Source organism: Protopterus annectens, chromosome 8.part0 (assembly GCF_019279795.1).
Source record: "Protopterus annectens isolate FY-2018-M chromosome 8.part0, PAN1.0, whole genome shotgun sequence".
Lineage (NCBI taxonomy): Eukaryota > Metazoa > Chordata > Ceratodontiformes > Protopteridae > Protopterus > Protopterus annectens.
In genome coordinates, this window is record NC_056741.1 from 1424698961 (window position 1) to 1424723637 (window position 24677).

A 24677-nucleotide genomic window follows, 5' to 3' on the forward strand; every position below is an offset into this window, starting at 1 on the left:
TTCATTGTTAATTTTCACACCATAGCACATATGGGAAGGCAGATCCCAGCAGATCCGCCTCTCCCACCCCACCTAGCCAAAGCACTGGGTTCCAGCACATCTGGGACCCAACCCAGACCTCCCTCATCTGCTGGTCCTGCACCACCCTTGGGTGGAACCACTGCAGGGGATGGGCCTTGTCCCCCCCGCATGTGGGCGCTGTGAGGACGTTGTCACCCTGGATGAGGTCTGTGGCATGGTGCACAGTGTCCTCCAGATGGAGCTGGATGACTGCCTGCACCAGGTGGAGGGCAGGCTGTCACAGCTAGAGGGGCAGGTGATCTCTCCACCTCAGCCCGCAGCACAGCCACCTTTGGGGTTGTGAAGGAGTAGTGGTGACTGCCATCAGGTGGGGACATCATTGCCACTACTACCATCTGGGGTCTCATGAGCCTCAGATTCCCAACCACCCTCCCCGTCAGGGTGTCTACCCCCATGTGTCATACACTGCCCCATCTGCTGTCTTGTCTGTCTGCAAATGCAACCACTCCTACCAAACCTCCCAAACCACACTTATCAATAATCCTTCCTTAACATCCCACTATCACCTTACAAAAGGGCATCTGTCGCACAAAAAAAAACACGTCCCATACATTGCTCTGCATTTGCCCAGGGAAATGTACCCAGCACACAATCTAACCCTACCAATCATCTGTATTGTATGATGCCCACACACCGGCCTATAAGGTGTGAGGGTCCAAATTTTAAATTGCCCACATTGAAAGCAGTTGTTGCTGCCAAAGGAATGCAGAGCCATAATCCTTTCCAACACCTGTCCTGCATATGCCTACTTGTTTCTCCTCTTGTTTGTCCCCCTGCTTTCCCCAATTTCACCACTTTCCTATCTCCCTTTTCTTTTCTTTATTTGAAATTAGCACGGGTTTAAGTGTCTTCAAGCAGAGTAAGTGAAGCTAAGCTCACAAAAGGATCGTTTAGCTCTGCGCAAACTCACACAAACCTGCTTACAACTGTTTTAAAATGCATTAATCACTCTGTCTCCAACAGCCCCTGTTCTGCCCAGCTACAAAATAAGCAGCCTTTGTAAGTCTCAAACCCAAGACCCTGCACACTATAGCCAAAGTAATTGACCACTAAGCCATTTCAGAAATAAATCAAAGGTTTTCGCAAACATATCATCCAGCATAGTCATTCAACAGTAGAGAAAATGTATTTATATATGTAGATGTAGGTATGTATGTATATAAATATATGTATATATATCTATATCTATATATATCAATATATATATATATATATATATATATATATATATATATATAAAAGAACACAACAAATAAATATATGACCAAAGGCACCGTTAATGGGTGTAAGGGGGCCCAAATTAAGTACCTCTTGTAATTATTGATATTATCCCCTCCTCCACAGCCAAACAGATCTGTCTAGCAATACATTATCAACACTTGCAAGTCTCATACCCAGGACCCTACACAACATAACCACAAGAAGATAACAGTAATCCATCTCAGCTGTACGATGACAGGATGGTATCAATAACATATCATGCAGTACAGTCTGTCTACCATACAGAATGTACAGTGTGGAAGCATTAAACATTCCAATGATACATACACACACACACACACACACACACACAGACACACACACACACATGTAAACATATATATATATATATATGTACACATATATATATATATATATATATATATATATATATATATATATATATGTGTGTGTGTGTACACACACACACACACACACACACACACACACACACACATATATATATATATATATATATATATATATATATATATATATATATACACATACATATGCATATACATATATTACTACGTATAGATATGTATAGGAAGCAGTGGCAGCTGGTGACTTCAAATCAATGGGGGCCTGCAGAAGACAGCTGAATGGGTGGGGGCAATGGGAAGGAGTAAGGCCAACTGAAAGGGGAGGGGCTATACTCAAAACCACAAAAACTGGAACTTTAATTCAATACACTGCCCTGGGTGCCAAACCGTCATTATGAGAGTCCAATCAAGACAAAATTAAGTGTAGAAGAAAAAAATATTTCAATGCATTGGCTGCATGACAGCTTACTTAATATCTAGATGGAAACAAAAAGGTTGTGAGGCATGAAAAGATAAATTACTTTTTAAATACATTATTGGAATGCCAGTCAAATCAAGTATAAGAAAATCAAGCAGCACTCAACTCAAACCACTTCTCCTTGCACTGCAATTCTAATTCTAATTTATATTCAGCTTTATTAAAGTACCAAGTAACATGATGAAAGTAGCAATCTCTGTGATACCCCCACTTGTAAAAATGATTCTTATCCAAAAAAGACCTGCTGCCTGACAGCAACTATCTACTTGTTTCATGGGGAAAACATGATCAAAGTAAAAAATGAAAGACAAACAAGAAATAAGCTCAAGATACATTGCATAAAGGATTATTGTACAGGTAATGGACCACACATGATAGATTGGCATTCTGTTTGGTTTACAGGTAAAGCCTGCAAAGATGACTGCAAGTCTCCAACAAGTGTAATGAGCTTCTTAAAATAATGTAATCCTGTCCTTTATTACAAATACTGTCATATGCATTTCAATACCCAATGCTTATACATTATCTAGTTATGTAAGTATTCTCTGCATGGCAACAACAGAAAGGCTTTCAATGTTGGCAATTCTTTAACAGTATGCTTAGTAAAGCTTACTTGCATCTTACAATCTCAGACAAGCTTACCTGATGGTCATTAAAGCATTGCTACTTAATCACACAGCAACAGGCACTTTCTGAGTAATAAGCTTAAATCAACAGTATAAAAATATGTCAGAAACCAGAACATTCTGCAAAATCAAGCACAGAATAAAAGTAGCACTTGTGTCTACCTTGGATGGGGGGATACTCTGGACATTTACACTGCATATCTGCTCCTTGCTTTGGTTGGACACATCCAGAGTCACTACATGGGGGAGTGGGGTGCAACAAGTATGTCACAATTTGAAACGTCTCTGGCTGACTGTGATGGCCCTGACACATTTGTCATACCTCAACCTCAGAGCAAGAATTCTGGACAAAGCCATACACAGACGTGGGGCAAAGGCCCAAAAATAAGGACACATTTTAAATATTGCTCTTATAAACTTAGAATGATAATAGAATAATAGGTCTTGCATTAGTATGAATTTTCTGAAGGATATGAAATTTGAAACTCAAATGTCTGTCATTATTTTCTAACTTCAGTCTTTAATGATTTGCCACTAATTTGCCAAAAAAACACAATTTTATGAAAAATGGACAAAAAATGTGATGCAAAAATATAAAATAGCCATACAATATAGCTGGGAACCTGTCAAAGAAGGAACACTTTTTTAATATTAGTACTGCTAACTTGAGCAGTTGACAAAATAAAATAATCTACATGCATTTCCGAAATAAAAGTAATCTATAACTCTGATTATTAGTTATTTCTTAATTGTAAACCCTCCACATTTTCTTCCAAAATTGCCATTTTGTGGCAGGATTATTAGAGGAAGAGCAACATTTTGAGCCAAAATTGGGGACAGTTGAGAGGTTTGGATATGCCTAATTCTATAAATCAATTTATTTGCATGTACCTCTCAACCTGTTAATGCAGGAAATCTGAACAAGGCCAAATATACTGAGGGAACATATAAACAGTACTAAAAATTGTTGTATAAACTGACACAGTTGATAGAATAACAGGTCTTGCTTTAGCATGCATTTTTCTGAAGGTTATGAAGTCTGAAACTCAGTGTCTGTCATTATTTAGTGACTTAATTTCTAAGTTATTTGGCAGAAAACCACATATTTTATGAGGAACAAACCAGAAATAAGATGCAAAAATCTATTCATTCTGTGAAAATCTGGACAGTTGAGAGGTATAGTTCAGCCGGGGCTGTCTTTGAGTTTGCCACCTTTCCCCCTCACAAAATCATGGTCGAATGGAGCCTCCCCCCTGCAGCCATTCCAATGAATCATTACTTGGCTATTTCACCCCATTTACCATAAACACTAATGTGCATACTGCTTTACTTCTTCAATGATTTGGACTTCATTTGAAAGTTTTATTTTGCATTTTACAGCACAAACACTAAAACATCTGCTAAACAAAGCGATGCAATCTCACAATGAAAACAGACTTATTAGCATTAAATCTTCTCTGCCCTTGAAACTCACATTCATTGAAACAGCATTGAAACCCACAGTCAAAGAAAATACATTTAGCCAGTGGTAGATAAATATGAACTTTGGGCTGTTTTCAAATCTTAGGCCCCTTGCACACGAAACATACACATCTTCTTTGATGTACCTTCCTGATTGTATTAAATTATATTCTTTGTACAATATAGTACAGTTCTTAGAGTGCGTTTTAAATGTGTTGTTTTGAACATATTTCCAGTAAACAATGAAACAAAATGCATGCACCAATAATGACAAAACTGCCCAATTCAAAACATTTCTATCATAAAAGTCTACTCAAACTTCTAAAATCCACCAGTATCAGTAAATGTGCACAATCTCTGAAGAAGTAAAAGTCATCTAAATAATTCCATATTAAAACAAAGAGTGAGAAGGTCACACTGAAAAAGCAATCAGTAAAAACTAAATGAAAACTCCAGCCAAGGTAGAACTTTCAATGAGTGACCTCCCAAACCTCCTTTAACAGAGGTACATGGGATGTATGCAAATGACCCCTATGAACATCAGGTGTTTCAGCTATATGGCGATTCTGATTGCCCATGACTTTTATGTTTGAAGTAGTTTTAATGGACAATATCAGGCCAATAATGCCAAACCCCACTAGCTATGGATATGCATATTTCAGCCTTGTTATGACCTCATCAGCATAGCATAAGCAGAGTATTTGACTAAGCATAAGAAACACAGGGTTGTTATACCCAGCTGATGTCCATTATCATTAGGGTAACTGCAAAATATCCCAAATAACAAATTAAAGCTAAGAGTGAGTAGGTCACACTGAAAAAAACAATCAACAAAAACTAAATGAAAACTTCAGCCAAACAAGAACTTCCTGGAGTTTTCATTTAGTTTTTACTGATTGGTTTTTCAATGTGACTTTCTCACTCTTTGTTTTAATATGGAATTATTTAGATGACTTTTACTTCTTCAGAGATTGTGCACATTTACTGATACTGGTGGATTTTAGAAGTTTGAGTAGACTTTTATGATAGAAATGTTTTGAATTGGGCAGTTTTGTCATTATTGGTACATGCATTTTGTTTCATTGTTTACTGGAAATATGTTCAAAACAACACATTTAAAACGCACTCTAAGAACTGTACTATATTGTACAAAGAATATAATTTATAATAAGGGCAAAATATGCATATCCATAGCTAGTGGGGTTTGGCTTTATTGGCCTGAAATTGTCCATTAAAACAACTTCAAACATGAAAGTCATGGGCAATCAGAATCGCCATATAGCTGAAACACCTGATGTTCATAGGGGACATTTGCATATGTCCCATTTGCCTCTGTTGCAGGAGGTTTGGGAGGTCACTCATTGGAAGTTCTAGCTTGATTGGAGTTTTCATTTAGTTTTTACTGATTGGTTTTTCAGTGTGACCTTCTCACTCTTTGTTTTAATTTGTTATTTGGGATATTTTGCAGTCACCCTAATGATAATGGACATCAGCTGGGTATAACAACCCTGTGTTTCTTATGCTTAGTCAAACACTCTGCTTATGTTATACTGATGAAGTCATAACAAGGCTGATATATGCATATCCATAGCTAGTGGGGTTTGGCTTTATTGGCCTGAAATTGTCCATTAAAACAACTTCAAACGTAAAAGTCATGGGCAATCAGAATCGCCATATAGCTGAAACACCTCATGTTCATAGGGGTCATTTGCATATATCCCATGTGCCTCTGTTACAGGAGGTTTGGGAGGTCACTCATTGGAAGATCTAGCTTGGCTGGAGTTTTCATTTAGTTTTTACATTAAATAAATATGTAACCAATGAAGAGGTTGCTGCTAGCAAACAACTTTATATTTCATTGTTCCATCTACAAATAAAGTGCCTGTTGCCCTTGAAGAATAAATTGCTTATGTTGCATTAAAAAATGCTAGTAATATTGCAATAGGGAATTGATGGCAAACTGATTACAGTTTCATATAGTTACTAGGTATCTTCACCAAAAAGAACTGCAGCATCAACCCCCTTTACAATACAGTACAGTATCAGCAATCCATCTACCTGCTGTGGGAGTAGAACCCACAGCCTTTTGCATCAAAAGCAAGTACACTACCTGTTATGCTATTAACAAAGGAACTGCATTCAGCATAAGCAGCACTAAACCTTTGTTCCCCTGCAGCTCTCAGCTTCTTGTAAAATCTACTTGACACTCAGCTGTATCTCTGAACTTTGCAGCAAAAGAAATCTGGAAAAAGCCAAAATGTGGGGGGGGGGGGGGGCAAAAGACCAAAAAACAGGGACACGTTTTAAACATTGCTTATATAATGTTGGAAAGTTTCTAGAATAAAATGCTGTGTTACCACCATACATTTCATAGCCAAGTATTGAACCCAGGACCCTGTGCAAAATAGTAAGAGCAACATACCACTATGCCAAATCATTTGTTTTATGAAAGAGCAGAAGACTGAAACTTAAATGGCTACCATTTAGTGAATTAAGTTCACACCATAGCTGTCAACATCTTAACACAAAGCACCTGAACAAAGCCAATAATGGGGGAATACAGCCCCCAAACATATTCAGTGAATTCAGTTCTCACCATAGCTCTCAACCTTGGCAAATCCTGGACGAAGCCAATAATGTGGGAATACAGTCCCAAAAATAGGGACAAATTTCAATTATCCATCTTATAAACTTAGAAAATTGCTATAATAATAGGTTTTGTGTTACCATGTACTTTCTGAAGAATATGAAATTTGAAATTCAAATGCTTGTCATTTTTATGTATTTAACATTTGTTAACCAGGAAAGTCTGACTTGAAACAAAAGCCAATTTTTGTCAGAAACACTCCAGTCACTTCTTTGTAAAATGGGAGGACATGAGAGCAAACCCACAAAAACACAGGGAGGACATTCAGACTCCACACAGTAGGCACCCCAGCCAAGAATCGAACTAGACAATCTGTAGCTGTTAGGCAACAATGCTACCACTGCACTACTGACTGTGTTAAGAAACAAACATACAGAAACCACAGATTTTATGAGGAACAGAACAAATATGAGGCAAAAATCTGCAAATTTCTATAAATGGTGGGTTGGAAATTTAGGCCCTTGCCACTTGACCCCAAAGTACAGAGTTCAAGCCTTGTTCTCTACCCACCACCATGTAGCAACTGGGGCATTACACGCACACACACACACACACACTACCTGAGCCAAAGCTGCTGTAAAGCAAAGTCCTTGCTGGGAAGATTTGGAGTTGAATGTTGTTTTCATACTCCAGACTGCTGGTTGAGATAGTCTGGATTCTGTGCGCATGCTCCAGACTGTTTCACCAGCAGTCTGAATGCTGCAAGTGTGCATGCGCGATGTTCTGGGATTTGTGCTTTTTTATTTTTCTCTTTTATTTTCTTTTCTTTTACTTTTTTACAGCTGGGGGGCTGTACATCTGGGAGGGCTGCAGTCCTGTAGTCCAATAGCAGGAGCTGCCCCTGATAGGAAGATACATATTTAGAGGGTACACAGCATATTGAACAGCCAGTATTCCTACAGTTTCCACCTTTTAAAATGGACACTGTTTGATTCTCTCATACAAAAGACAATTATTGCATGTAACATATACCCACAGAGAAGTCAAAGGATATGACACCACACACAAGTTTGCATACATAGAAATGTTTATTTGTGTACTATTTCAGTTGCATATGCCATTTCATATAGCAGTTAGGTGTTTGAAATACATACTAACTGAGTAATGCAACTCTCAAACAAAACATTTTATACAGTAATCTGAAAGCATAATATATGTTGCTGTTCAGGCCACGGCCTTCAAGTAGAACACCAGTAAAGAAACACTGGCCTGGAAGATAACAATCGATCAACACTAATTAATACAGATGTAGTTCAGCAGCCTCCAATTACACTCTGTACTCAACCCCTAGGGGGAAAAGAATTAAGTTGTCACAATGAAAATGTATCTGTTACATAACAATGCTTAACTTAAAACATCACTATCACACTGACAAGCAGAACTGTCTGTAAGACAGTAAGCACTAGCCCACCACTGTTCCCATGGTGAAATGTATGAAAGCGTACAGCCATATACCTTAATGTGTCGAATATCCCTCACACGTTGTAACAGCCTATGTTATAAATGGTGCATACCCCTCCCTCATAGAATGACTTACAAGGGCATATAACAGTGTTACCTACACTGACCTCTGGACTGTACAAAGTCACATATGTTTTGTCCAGCTGTAGCCCACATATATATGGACCCTACACCACAATATGTGTGGAAGTCCACATCATCACTGGAATGATGGCAGGAATGCCAGCACTACATAATGATAGGCCACTACTTAACCTCTTACTGCATGACATATGGACAAAGCCTGGTATATAGGTGGAGGATAGAGGCTGGAACACAGGGCCGTGTTTGCAATATTGTTGTTATACACTGTGAAATTTGCTGGTGTTACAGGATTGGTTGCAACATACCCTTATTTAGGAATATGAAGTCAGAAACAAAAATGGATGTAGCCATGTACTGATAGCACTCAACAGACAGAATGCCACTGATACATCAGAGAAAAGACCTGTGTGGTGAACAGACAAAACATAACAGCTAATCCTCTGGCCATCATGTGGATAGGCCCACAGTTGAGAGCTATGCAGACAGACTGCATTCCATGATAAACTAGCATGTACACACAAACCCTGTAAAACTAGCGGTATACAATGCATATAACAACACTACTCACACTGTAGGTCTGGAACCTTATACAACTATGTAGCTAGCCTGTGTCTGCAAGTCCTGTTGTAAGAGGTATTGCTACCTGCTGTCTGTAACACTGCTGCCCGCACACAGGAAGGACGTCTTCCATAAGGGAAAGGTAAAGGGACAACGCTCACATGATGTAGTAATTTATAGTAGTGGCTTGCCATGACAGTGGTAATTGGAAGTACTACACAGCTGGTTGCATGCAATTAGCAAGTGGTGAACACTGACTGGTGCAGAGGCCATCACCTGATCATGGGCATCACCTACATCTATTCAAAGCAGCTCAATCCCTGTAGTGGAGGGGGAGAGAGAGAGAGAGAGAGAGAGAGAGAGACAGACAGACAGACAGACAGACAGAGAGAGAAACAAACAAACAGGAAAATAAAAAAAAATATCTAAACCAACTAAAACTACACATCAACCCTATGTAACACAGGGGACACATAAAGGTGTACTCAGAAGAGAGGGCAATACTACAATAGGCATGTGAAACATATATTCGTGTAATTGAATGTAGTACTTGGTCTATAATAATGGGATCGATAATGTGGAAAGATTTATATGTGCCATCAGGAGTTGTTGTAATGATGTCCTGCTGAACAACTGCTATGGACATAGCGTCTGGCCCTGTGGGCAGTGGGTCATACCTGTCAGCTGTACAGATCAGCACTGAATGAAAAGATGTAAGCCATCATAGTGTGTGTTCTGTACCTCAAGACATGTATATTAGCGTGGCAAATAGCTGGTGGTGGAAATAATGCCGTTATGATAGACACATGAGTTTCAGACCCCACCACTTGCAGGACAGTCATTTTTACATGAAATGTAGCAGGCACAAATGCCATAGGTGTGTAATAGGCTTACCTGCAATCTGTCCATATATATACCCCAGTAATGTTAGGCTGTGTCCACATGTGACACCTGTCTGTTTTGTAGCAATGCAGAACAGTGCAGCTGTGGAAGAAGAAGAGTTAGAGAGTGTGGACCTGATGTTTGAATGCACCCCATATATATATATATATATATATATATATATATATATATATATATATATATATATACACACACACACACACACACACACACACACACACACACACACACACACACACATATATATATATATATATATATACACACACACACACACACACACACACACACACACACACACATATATATATATATATATATATATATATATATATATATATATATATATATACATACATAAATACATTTCCCTTACTGTTGAATGACAGTGCTGCATGATATGTGTGAGAGAACATCATACATATCTATACACAGTATAGTATTAAGCGGGTGCAAAATGGACAGTTAGGTCTGGTGTGAAATCCATGTTGGGAACACATTGTCCTTGTTTGTGAAGGTGGGATTGGTATGTTGGGGAAGGATAGTAGGTATATTTGGGGAGGTAGGTTGGGTTGGAAGACAGACAAGACAGCATCCAGGGGCATATGTGGTTTGTAAACACCTTGGATGGGGAGTGGTGTTTGGAATGTGGAAGCCCATGAGCCCCCATATGGAAACAATGGGACCAAGGTCCACACCCATGGGCAGTAACAACTGCATCTTCATGGCCCTGAAGGTGTCTGGGCTGGGGGCTGAGCAGAACGAGCATGCAGACCCTGTGACTGTGTACTGAAGGCCTCAATGTGCTGTAGCACATCCCCCAAGTCTTTGTGGAGCTCCATCTGCATCTGTAGAGTTTAATCATGCATATGTGAGATTAAATATATATGGTCTGTTGCTGTATTGTAGTAATAAACAGATGTCCATAATCTGTAGTATTGTGGGTTTGTACTGTTGATGTACTGTAATGCTGCTCCCACCCTGTACCAATGCCACAGGTGTGGCTACTGACATCACATCTCTCACAAAACTATGTAGGTCCCTCTGGTATACCTCTGGGGCAGCAGCCTGTAGCTAGTGAGTACAGTGTTGTTTGTTCAGGTTTGCCAATACACCACCCATGTTATGGCCATGGTATTTGCCATGCACACATTTAACACACCTACCCATAATGCATGCTGTACATGTTCACTTATTGTTGCTGTTAACAGCAATGCATCACAGTGGTCACCATGTGGCATATCTGAAGAGTATGTAAGAGTCCTGCAATATAATTAACAACCTGTCATTGCAAGATGTGTGTACAGAGAAGAACATAATGGTAGGACAAATGGCCTACAGTAGGAACATGTCTGAAACATCCCTTATACAGTGCTACAACCGTGTATATTCCACTATTACAATGGCAGCTGTTACAGATCTATGCAACAGCATATCACAATACCACATTCCACAACCCTTACAAATTGTAATGTGTTCCTAACATGAGCAATGCATGTGTACAATGGAATCCTATGTTAGGACAGCAAATATGGGGAATATATACCTTAACAAACACTGGAAGCATATGTGTGCATACACTCCAAATAACATATTGTGGAAGCAGCTTTTGAGGTACTGACAGCATTCACTCTTCATGAGCATGGACCTTCCAGCAAGTACAGGTCCTCAATGTCACACCAAGAAATGGTCTGCTGTCCAAGACGTTTGTCCATCAAATGTGCCCACTTACCTACAACAGAAGCAGCTGTGGCTTGCACACATCTTACAAGCCATGGAATGGATCCCATACCCAACAGGTAGCAAGCAGGAGTGGGACATGTAGCCTTACATCATCATTGCATATACCATGGCAAACAGAGCAGACACTCATGTATGGTGCGAGGATGTATGGGACAAGATTAATGTAGAAAATAAACAGATGGCCATCCAAGACAGATGGTGACACATGCTGCATGCTGGTCATGCAGGATGCCTAGTAACATGCCGCAACACTGTGGGCGTTGCAGGAATGTCTAGCAAAGTACTGGCTGTGCAATACTTGTGTCGACAATCACCTGGACTCTGCATAAGTGTGGCCCATGGGTAAGGGTAATCAGATGGGACAGTTGTTCCACAGGAAACATCAGCCAGGGCTCTTTACAGGTAGCATATGCATAACATCAAAGTCCCCCAAAGGTATGTGTTGCAATGTGTATTGGTGTACCAAGACCAAGTTGGAAACCTACAGACAGTATTAATTAAGATACATGTGCTGCACAAGCAACACCTCACCCAACCTCAGGCCCACCATACCCATCTGTACCTTGCTGGTGCCAGTGTACACCTGTATGTTTGCCATTCATTAGCAGGGACTAGGCCAATACACATGATGCTCAGAATTTGAGACACTGCAAAATGACACACGTGTAGCCCATAGTTGTCAAACATCTGCAAAAAGGTTATGGATGGGGAGGGGGTGTCATCCTGAAACACAACAGTGAACTGAAGCAGACATCCAAAGCTTGCTAAGAATGGCTGTATCTGCACACATTCAAAGTCATGAATTGTGGCAGACATAACCCCGACTCCATAGCAATAGTGATGGCACTGTATGACCTCCAAGGGCTGTTCACATGAGTTGACCTTGCAATCATGCAGAGTTGGGAGACATTTGTAGGACAGATTGTCCAAATACTGGCAAATGCAGATGCTCCATGCTAGTATACCCCTTCCAGGAATCATGACTGCTGCAGTAAACTTAACAGTTGGTGCAACAAACCATCATGATAAGGGCGCGCACATGTATGCACCTACAAATTGCATGCATCTCAATCAGCATCTGCACAACTAACACATTTGTTTGATACTGCATTTGATTGCACAGGTCATATGTCACATATCATGTTCGTGTAATGTTAACATATGCAGTAATGTGGCCCCATGGCATATCAGGGAAGATGGTGTCATGTCAATAAGGGTGTGTGCACTTCTCATAGCCACAGTAAGGTTTGAAGGTTATCAGTGTAGTTGTATTTTATTGGCCATACATGCACCGCTGATGATGAGATCTGTAAATCAGACATCAGGGATTCACTAATGACATCTGTCCACATATCATCCCAAGTACGTGTCGGAAAAACACATAGGGGCTGTGAGCAGCAGAGCAAACATAACTGACACATATTTACACATTCATCAATGGTGTGTACACCTATAAGTTATGGTGCACAGTACATGCCAGGGTGCTGAACAGGTGCACAGCAATACTGTGTACATGGATGCAGTGTGTTCCAGGGGAAGGGGCATCACCTACTAACACAAACCATGCATCACAGATATGTATGATGTTGGTAACAGGGATTGACTATAGCTGCACTGCATGCTGTCGAGTGCCATATGTCATGCATGTTGACAGATGGGCAATGAGAGGTCTGTGTGTAATATCTTTGTGCACCCTCACCCATAAGTGTGTGTGTGTGTGTGTTTGTGTGTGTGTATGTGTATGTGTGTGTACTGTTACACAATGATATACAGGTCTTAAAGTGCATTTCTTGTATTCCCCTCACAGGTGGCGAGGTGGGTCAGGGTCCCTCCTGCAGGCAAACTGATGTTATTGTCCATACAGGCACTGATAATGATGATAGGTGTGTTGAGGCACATGCAGGGTTGTCAGGGGCTGAAGCTGCGTCATCGTTTGACATCCCACTGTTATCCTCCCCATCCCCGCAGACAGTCACATTGCCTATACATACCCCATCACCAGTAGGCATAGATGAGGGACAGTTGGCGGGTGGTGGCATGGGACAGGACAGTGTGGTGTCTATGGCACATGTGTCTGGACACAGCAGCCATAGCTGGATGTCTGTTTGGGTACTACACAGGCAGATGTACAGGGGTGCTCATAGGAGGACTGCTGGTCATCATGCCCCTGTCAGAAGTTTCATATCTGGTTCCACCAGATGCATGTTTCAGACCAGCATGGAAGCGCAGGCATGTATGGAACAGTATACCAGGCAGGCTATGAGGCTGCAGAGGGCTAGCCATTCTGCTGTTATTGACAAAATCTGTGATCTTGCAGGTGCCCACCTTTATTTTGCAGAGGTCATGGATAGACAGTTTGGCGAGATGGTGGGAATCATTGACCATGGAATGTCTGTGAACTTATGGTGGGAGAAGTGCGATGGCCATGTGGATGTAGGCCAGCAACACCAACAGCTGGAGGTCAAAGTGGACGTGCAAGAAGTTATAGCTGCTCCCGTAGTGGCAGTTCCAGCCTCAGCACTGCAGGGGGGAAGCTGTCCACATCACAACACAGCAGGCCACATGCACATGGCCCTGGCTGGTCCCAAAAGGGACCTGGATCCAGCGGGCATATGTCATCATCAGGGGAGAGTACCATATTGTGGCTTGTACCCAGTGGTGCCCGTGAAACCCCTGGCAGGTATAGTTCTTGTGTCCGTGGCCAGAGACGCTGAACTGCCCACCCTGCCAGGTACGGTCTGCAGCTGTCCAACAAACCCCTGTATAGGGCAGCCACATGGCAGAACTGTGTGCATGCATACACACACACATCACCAACACAGCTAGGGCGACCCCATACGTAAACACACCACATCACAACAGCCCAATTAATAATGAAACCCCTTGACACACACACATGATGTCAAACATATGGCTCAGCCTAGGTCTCTGGCAAACCAACAACACACACTGTGCATATGATGATACCTATGCCACATCTCTATCATCCATAACATTGATGCAGGGATAGGTTAATATGATTCTGATGCAAAGTGTGACTGTACTATGGTGTACCAATATAATGTTCTGTAACATGTTTTCAGCACTATTGTTTAATGCTTACATGTCAGGATGTGTAGCTGTCCAGCCATGATGCATTATAGCTGTTATTAACATGGAGTGATTGTGGTCTCCATAATGTATTCAGTTTGTGTTGTAGGTGTCCATGTGTTAGCAGGATGTTGGCCTGGTGTTGTTTCCTACAATGGGTATGGCACTGTGGTGACACCTTGACTGTGCCATATCCTGGGTACAGCTGAACATGTCACAGGTCTGTATAACAGTTACTGAATGTGCCACATGCCTGATAGGTCTGAGGGTGTATACAGGTGAGTGCATGGTGGCTGATTTCGGCAGCCCTTCTATAGTGGACAATGGTAAGTGTACTGAGTAGTACACACCACATGTTTGTGTATAACACACACAAAGCCTTTGTTGTTGATTGAATACACAGATAATACTGTATACATGGATAAATGTACTTGCGCAAGGAACCCACTTTAGCCTATATAATTCCACCAAGACAGAATAGGCACAACAACACATTGGGAAACAAGCAGTCTACTAGTTTAATGTCATTGATGATGGTACTGGCCGGGTATATGTCCCCTGGTGTGGTTGGCACAGGCCTACCCTTTGGATGGTGTGAGGTGGTGTAGAACTGCAGATAGTGTGATTGACAACTACTTAACCTGTTAACATAAACTGTACAGTATTACAGCCAACTAAGCGGGGAGATACACTCAACAATAACTACAATGATGGTGGCTGTGTCCACAAGATCCACACCCAGCTATATATATATATATATATATATATATATATATATATATACCAACCCCAGTATTGCTGCACAGCTATACAGTGGGGAAGAGGGTATTTACACATCTACTACTAATTGTGATGGAATGAATTTCAACAGGATGATACATGTGAAATTTTAACATTTGCCAGGCAGTACTCAGAAAGATGACCTCCTGGAACATGTATATTCTGCAAACTGAAGTAGATCCCTTCACATACACACACACACACTCTTACTTGGCAACACTGGGACTAGAACCCCTACCTAGGTATGTAGTGCTACTGATGTGTGTGGCCTTAGTTGCACACACCACACAGCTTTTATGATGAGATGTGTTCCAGGTTACATGTTAAGTGAAGAACATCACCAGGCCCTGTACAGTATGGTAATGGGGAATGTACTGGTTGTTTATGAACAATACATAGTGTGACATACTGTCATATACACATTGACAAACGCATAACAGTCATACACACATCTGAGAGACCTGGGCTTATCAGTGCTAAGTACCTTGTCAGTGTGTCCATTCTGTTACAGATAAGTTGCACATAGCACATGCATCACTGGGCTGGATAGTGCTATCAGTTACCTGTATGGTTGATGGTAACAGTGGTCCCTATACAGTGGAACATAGGACATGTACTGGGGGAACCATGGTGTAAAGACAGTATACCCAGCACCCATATCCCACAATGGATATTGTACTCACTGAAACCCATGATAATACTCTGACATACCCACCATCACACATTGACCAGGACAACAATACAATGCTTTGTCTATCTCAAGAGTGCTACTAAAGGGATATACATCTAATGCACATGCCAAAGGGATAGCAGATTGATGCCTTGCCCTTGCTCCTATGGTCAGCAACATCACTATCCCTAACACTGTATGGCAAGGTGTATTGTATTAGGAGAATGTGGCCTCAGAATGCTGTATCCTACAAATATATACACTTGCACACATACACACACTTGGGTTGATAGGGTATCCCATGCCTATCAACCCATTTGTACAACAGTGTTGTGCTGGTACTGCAAGCTCCAGGTAGCCCATAGGGTGAAGAGTGTAACAAGGTACATGTAATGTCCATTACAGCAGAAGCCATATCTAACTATGATAATGGGGGGTGCAGTGGGTGTGAAGGGTCTCAGAGTATTATCAACTACATTTCTACAAACACACAGACACTGTTATTCTCAGTAATGCACACGTACACATTTTTTAGTATTGGGGTCCATAGGTGCAGGTTTTCATAGGTGTGTAACAGGATATTGTCCATGGAGAGATGCAAAGAGTAGGGGATGTGTGTACAGTGGTATCATGCCACCTGCCATTTGCCAGCAGGCCATCTATCAACAGATACCATGGAGGTGATCCTCAGGGTGAGGGGTACATGCAACATCCAATCATCTGGTTGCCTCTTGCAAAAGGATGTGAGGTGCTCCAGTTGACATGTATGCAACATGTATTACATAACATGATCAGTCTCTGTCTTGGAGACCTGTACCCAAGCATGTTCTGTTGACTGTGGTAGTGTAGTTGAGGTATCCATGGCATGTGGTGCATACAAGGTGTGGATTCCTAGCTGTGGCATTCATAACACAGCTGGGCAGACATGTCAGTGTCACTCAAGCACAGATTGCCTGTAAGCAGCCAAGATGGAGTCCTGACATCTGCACATCTGTACAGAGGACAGACAGACATCAGCTAGCCAACTGGTTATACAGTAGGATGACTGTGTTGACAGATAAACATCTGACACTGTTAGGTATACCATTACTACATGACAGCAGGTCTCAATGACATGTCCTATACACACAGTAGTCTAAGTTAATATCCAGGTCAGATCAATATCCTGTAGGAAATACCTAAAGACACACAGCTCACACACCAAGAACATGACAGTGAGGACTCAGAATCCATCTTTGCATGCAGGGGTGTTTGGTTCCAGTACTACAATCTACAATCTACTCTTACTTTTGAAAGCACTGTCAACAATAGTAATGTAATGATACACTACATGCCAGTGTGACTGCATATAACCTGGGATACTACCAATGTATGTTACACATTCAAATGGAAAAGAGTGTTGTACAAGCCATATATACTCAGGTGTCCCAGACAGTAGACTCACACCCCTTGCTACTGTAATGACAGCACATAGATGCATGTTACACACATGGAATTAAATACACTTATTAAAAATGTCATTACCCTGCTATTTTATCATGCTCATACCTGCCTCAACCACTCTGTATCCAACAGACTTGTTTTGCCTAGCAACAGAATAAACAGCCCTTGCATTCCTGAACCTAGGACTCTGTACACTATAGTCACAACACTTGACCACTAAGCCATCACAGCTGTGAAGACATTTAATGTTTTTTTTTCCAATATATCTGTCAGTACACATACTAAATAACAGTAAACAACTGTTTTGACTTCTACAATTGTGTAGTACTTGTAAGTGATATTAGTGTTGAATCAAGTATATTGTTGTATCTACATATACACATATCAGATAAATATGGTGTGATACATCTGGGAAGGTATATGCAGCAGTCGTGTGTACCCATAAGGATATGTATATATATATATATATATATATATATATATATATATATATATATATATATATATATATATATATATATATATATATATATATATATATATATTTATACATATGTAGATCTGTATACATGCACATACACACACACACACACACACACACACACACACACATATATATATATGTATTGCTATACATCTGTATATTGTGTTATATATATAGGGACATATATAGATCTATCTGTATATATATATATATATATATATATATATATATATATATATCTATATATCTATATATATATATATATATATATATATATGTGTATATATATATATATATATTTGTATATATATATGTGTGTGTGTGTGTGTGTGTATACATATATATATATATATATATATATATATATATATATATATATATACAGCAACTTCTCTGCTGTAAAAATACAGCACTTTTAAGAAAATAAAATAAGAAAAAAGCAGTCAGAGAGCCAATATTGAGCGCTTTCATCCAGTTTAATATGCTGGACTTCTTCAAAAATATGACACTATCCATTGAAAATGTCAGTATATATAGCTGACAGCATTATTAGAAGTGACATTATGAAATGATCAACCAATCCCCGGGATTCATGAAGCTTGGTGCAAGGATGGTGTTAGGCTTGCGCCGACCGTACGGCGTAGAGGTGGCGCAGTAGTGCCATATGCATATTAATGAATGTGCACTGCCGCTACATCCAAGTGCATAGGAAACGTGAGCGAGTGTATGGGGCATGTCGAAGCACCGCACAGAGGCGTGGACATGTCGGCTGTTTACATGCAACCTAAAATGCTGAATATTACAGCCTGCCTCCAATAGTAATCACACCTGTCAGTGTCCATGGATACTGAAACCTATGCAAATCATGCAAGACAGTGTTGTGAACACAAAAATAAGATGCAAACACAAATGCATGTAGCTGAATATTGAGTCCCCATCCCTCGAAACAAATGACATTTAAAACCCCGTGCCCATATTCTATTGTAGTGTTGATAGTTATACCAAGTGGAAGCGAAACACATCGTGTTAGCGTGCCGCCAATAGCTAAGTCTAGCCCAATGGTCAGGGTTACCACCTGTCCCACATTGTGAGGGACAGTCCCCCTATGGGCAGTTGTTTCCATATCAAAACCATTATAAATGTAAAATATCCTGCGATCATAGGACATAATTATGTCCCACATCTCATGTAATAGTCACATACAATAGTTATTTCCGTATGTAACATACCTACATGTTACAAGAAACAGAATAAGCAAGTAAACGAAACAGAAGAAGCAGCTAAACTGCTACAACAATAAGCTTACATTTAGGCATAAAACAAAAGTACTATCCGTTGTACTGACCGTGGGTATGTGTTGGCCTGTAAAATCTGATGTGTGATATTAGTGTTGAATCAAGTATATTGTTGTATCTACATATACACATATCAGATAAATACGGTGTGATACATCTGGGAAGGTATATGCAGCAGTCATGTGTACCCATAAGGATATGTATATATATATATATATATATATATATATATATATATATATATATATATATATATACATATGTAGATATGTATACATGCACATACACACACACACACACACACACACACACACACACACACACACACATATATATATATATATATATTGCTATACATCTGTATATTGCAATATATATATGGACATATATAGATCTATCTGTATATATATATATATATATATATATATATATATATATATATATATATATATATATATATATATATATATATATATATATACATATATATATTTGTATATATATATATATATATATATATATATGTGTGTGTGTGTGTGTATACACATATATATATATATATATATATATATATATATATATATATATATATATATATATACAGCAACTTCTCTGCTGTAAAAATACAGCACTTTTAACTAAATAAAATAAGAAAAAAGCAGTCAGAGAGCCAATATTGAGCGCTTTCATCCAGTTTAATATGCTGGACTTCTTCAGAAATATGACACTATCCATTCAAAATGTCAGTATATATAGCTGACAGCATTATTAGAAGTGACATTATGAAATGATCAACCAATCCCTGGGATTCATGAAGCTTGGTGCAAGGACGGTGTTAGGCTTGCGCCGACCGTACGGCGTAGAGATGGCGCAGTAGTGCCATATGCATATTAATGAATGCGCACTGCCGCCACATCCACGTGCATAGGAAACGTGAGCAAGTGCATGGTGCATGTCGAAGCACCGCACAGAGGAGTGGATATGTCGGCTGTTTACATGCAACCTAAAATGCTGAATATTATAGCCTGCCTCCAATAGTAATCACACCTGTCAGTGTCCATGGATACTGAAACGTATGCAAAGCATGCAAGACAGTGTTGTGAACACAAAAATAAGATGCAAACACAAATTCACGTAGCTGAATATTGAGTCCCCATCCCTCGAACAAATGACATTTAAAGCCCCGTGCCCTTTTCAATTATATTTTAAATGTCAAAATTAGCATAAATGTAAATACATGTATTTCAAATCACATCAATATACTAAGCATAATTTAAACATTACTCTATTTTTCATTATTATCCATCTATTATTTTCATATTCTTAATCAGAGTAATCAATGCATAATAATGTTCCCAAAATAGTTATTTATTTATTTACTTCCTCTCTTTGTGTTTTGTTGTTTTTATTTTTTCTCTTCTTTTTATAAAATCTTCATTAACTTATAATATTTTAATCAGTATATGGTTATATTGCTTAATAGGTATAATAGTGACTGCTATATAACTTATTATCAGTTACATCCCTGACAGCATTACTTTTTATAAATTAAAAGTGTCCCTGTTTGGATAAATGCTAATGCTGGGCAGAAATGTGTTGCTTTTGAAATTAAGTATTTCAGTTAGGATGTATCATAAGACTACTTTAAATAAGCTTAAAAGATGTTCTGCCTTTGACCCATATGCACATACTGATATAATCCAGTGAAAAAATATGTCTTAAGTGATATTTTGAGGCTATAAGTCAGGTGTGTTGTGGCTCCGGACATCTGGAGTTGAAAGATGCTTGTGACTAGCTTAGATATCCTGTTGTCTTTTATTTTGTAGAGAAATAAGGCATAGCATGTTTAAAATGCAAAGTTTGATAGTTGTGAACACTACTTCGCAAACTAGAGTGCTCGTGTGCACACTACATGACTTTGTCACCAAGTAAGAGAAGGGAAAAGAAAAAAGAAAAAACACATACCTTTTCCCGCTTGGTTCTCAAGACAATTTAACAGCCACAAACATCACTAGAAACTTGAGTTACTTATTGCTTGTCGCATTTACTTGTGTACGTCATCCCCTGACTCTTTCTAATTGACATCTAGTCAGAAAATAAACTAGGTTCACATTTAAAGATACAGAAACCTAAATCCCTTCTAAGGAAACGTAAATAATATAAAAGGTTCATATAAATATACACAGATATATAATTTTGAAGCACTTTCAGTTTATGGATACTGATGTCTTTTAGCACCTTGATAGATAAGGACATATATCTGATTGTCTTTCTGTCAGTTTAGATTTCCAGTCATTTTAGCTATCCTTTACTATGTTTTATACAGCAGAGTTTAAAGAGCAGAAATTAATCATCAGCAAATAAAATCACTGCTGTTTTACAAATTCTCTAAAGAAACTAGTAAATGTCAAGCAACTGACAGGTTTATTTTAAGGAAAATTGCCATTTCCCACACTGGTGCTCCTACAAAATACTAATAATGTCCTGTTGCCAAAATATGCCCTCAAGTGGACAAATGGGATGCAACAAGAAGGTTAAATGTACATTTAGCAAATCAGTATAATATACTAGATAGAGAAAGTAAAAACAATAATTATATAAACAAATATAATAAGTAACATAACAACAGTGGATTTAACCCAATGTGTCAATTATACAATATTTATATCCCATATAGCTTTGAACTTTGTCGAAGCATCTGTGTTCTACACACATATTGTATTAAATCTAATTTGAGTAGAAGAGGGAGAGGTTTAGCCCACACCCTAATTTATTACTAAGTTACCATGCATTATGAACATACATTGTGGCAGGTACTCAATGAGCTATCCATCCTTAGATGGCTCATGCTGTTCCCGTTTGCTCATCTGAATAATGACTGCAGCTGTACTCTTCTTATTATATTACCTGGCTGTGGCTTCACCCTTCTTATAATATTACCTGGCTTTTTACATTATCAAGAATGACACAATACTAGTGTATGTGGGTATATCATGTTACTGTTAGTGTAAACAAAAATGCTTGACAATGCAATTGTAATTCTTAAAACTTTCTGCAGACAAATGTATTGTCTAGCAGTTGAGTGCCTGATTGTTCCTAATTAGCAGACCTGTATTTTCATGTTCCAATATGACTACATGAAAAGATGCCAATATTAGTCTGCAAGTTTAGTAAGCCGTAAATTCATGGGAGATTAATTTGAGGGGACACTTATGTTATAACTAAAGCATTTGACATTTGATAAATGTATCCTCTCAATGATGCATTCTATCTAGTCATTAACTATAAAACAACTTTTCTGAGAAATATTGTTGTAATGCCAGTTAATGATTTGAATTAAATATTTCTATATACAGTCATAAAGCAATTACCATGATAAATAATACTCTTGCAGTGCATGGATCACCATAGCTATCCTCTGATGTTAGAGGAAAAACAAGCTTCTTAAACACCTTTTTGACATAATAAAGGTGTTACCCCATAGTTTAAATACATTTTATCTATTTACTGCAAAATGGGTTAGGAATTTTAACCTCTAACATTTTCATACATAATAGTTTAAATCTTAGCAGCTTCCATTATTTTGATATGTTCTCCAGTATACTTTTATTCAGTCATAAGATTAAATTACTGGTGTTAAGTAAGTCAAAATTATATCTCCAGCACTTATTGTCAGCAGATAAACTCACTGGTTAAGTGTCAGTCTAAGCTGTAACAGTTAATATGTGATATGCATAGATGTTTGCTTTAAAAATGTGGTCAAGTGCACTGCAGTTTTACCTCTGTACTGTGTCAGTTTTGATTATACAAAGTCCTACTGAAAGTTGATAGAAGTGTTAACAACAAAACACTCAATCAAGTAACAACATTATAAGTAGTCTCTTGGATAAGGGAGATGTCTAAATTGTGATCTTGTTGTCTCCAGCCATGGGAATTATCTTTGAAAAGCTGAAAAATGCAATCAGAGGAACATATTTAATGTCTACTAAAGAAATATTAATATACGTGTACATTATATTGCATTTCAGTTTATGTTAAACATGAAATATGTTGTGATTTCAGAACTATTCATGTTTTTATTCCAATATGACTTTGCAAATATTAATTTAAACACTGGTTTTGGACTTGAGTAGTCTAAAACAATTGCACAACAATGGTATTGTATTATACAGTAATGTCAGTAAATAGTTTTCAATAGATGTATGAAATATACAGTTATAGATTTTAACATGATGTTTATTAATACCCTAAATTATTTTGAAATGATACTACCTTAATCAAAATATCTGTACCTTTTTGAAACCTGATTAGAAATAAGTATTAATGAATTACAATAAGATGAGTAAAGTATATATGTATATATTTTAGCTGATTAGATTATCTTAATATATTATTCAATTATCTTTATTTAAAAACTAAGAGGATAAGAGAAACTGATCCAAATATTATTTGTGAGGGTAGAAAGTTTGTTTGGTTAGATTCACTAACCAAACAAAGAGGTATATTACCTCATAGTGATAGGGAATGGTTTTTAAGGTTAAGAATTACAAGTTTGGAAGTTCTTTGTTTTTTTTTTTTTTTATTCTATCACTTTGGTGTCGCTCAGAAACATGCAAAAATCATACAAGAAAAACATTATGAATTCTATATTCAAGATGGAACTAAGAATAAACAATATTTACATAAACTCACACATAAAACAAACTCAAAACTAGGAAATTAAATGTTTATCCATAAATGTTAATGGTCTAAATAATAGTAATAAAAGGAGAAGCCTATTCAAGTACATAAACTTACATAAACCACAAATAGTCTTTTTACAAGAGACACACTTATTAGATAAAGATATAAACAACTTAAATATTAATAATTACACAGTACTAATAAACTCTCAATACAAAACAAAAAAGAGGAGTAGGTATACTACTTATAACTCAACTATAACACCTAAAATAATCACTACTCATCAAGATACATCAGGTATGTTTTGTCTAGTTTCAATAGAGTTAAATAAGAGAATCTATATGTTAGTAAATCTATACTGGATCCCAGGACTAGGATTAAAAACAGTTAAACAGCATTTTGAAGAGATAATTCATTTAACTAAGGGTAGCCTGATATTGGCAGGAGACTTCAACTGTATAATGAATGAAAAAGATACAGGGCAGGATTCACGAAGCCTCCGTGTAAGAGTTATAACTCATACACGGAGGCTGAAGTTAAACGGAGTGATGTCAGCATGCTCTGCATATTAATGAGAGCATGCTGAATCACACTGAAGGCCAAC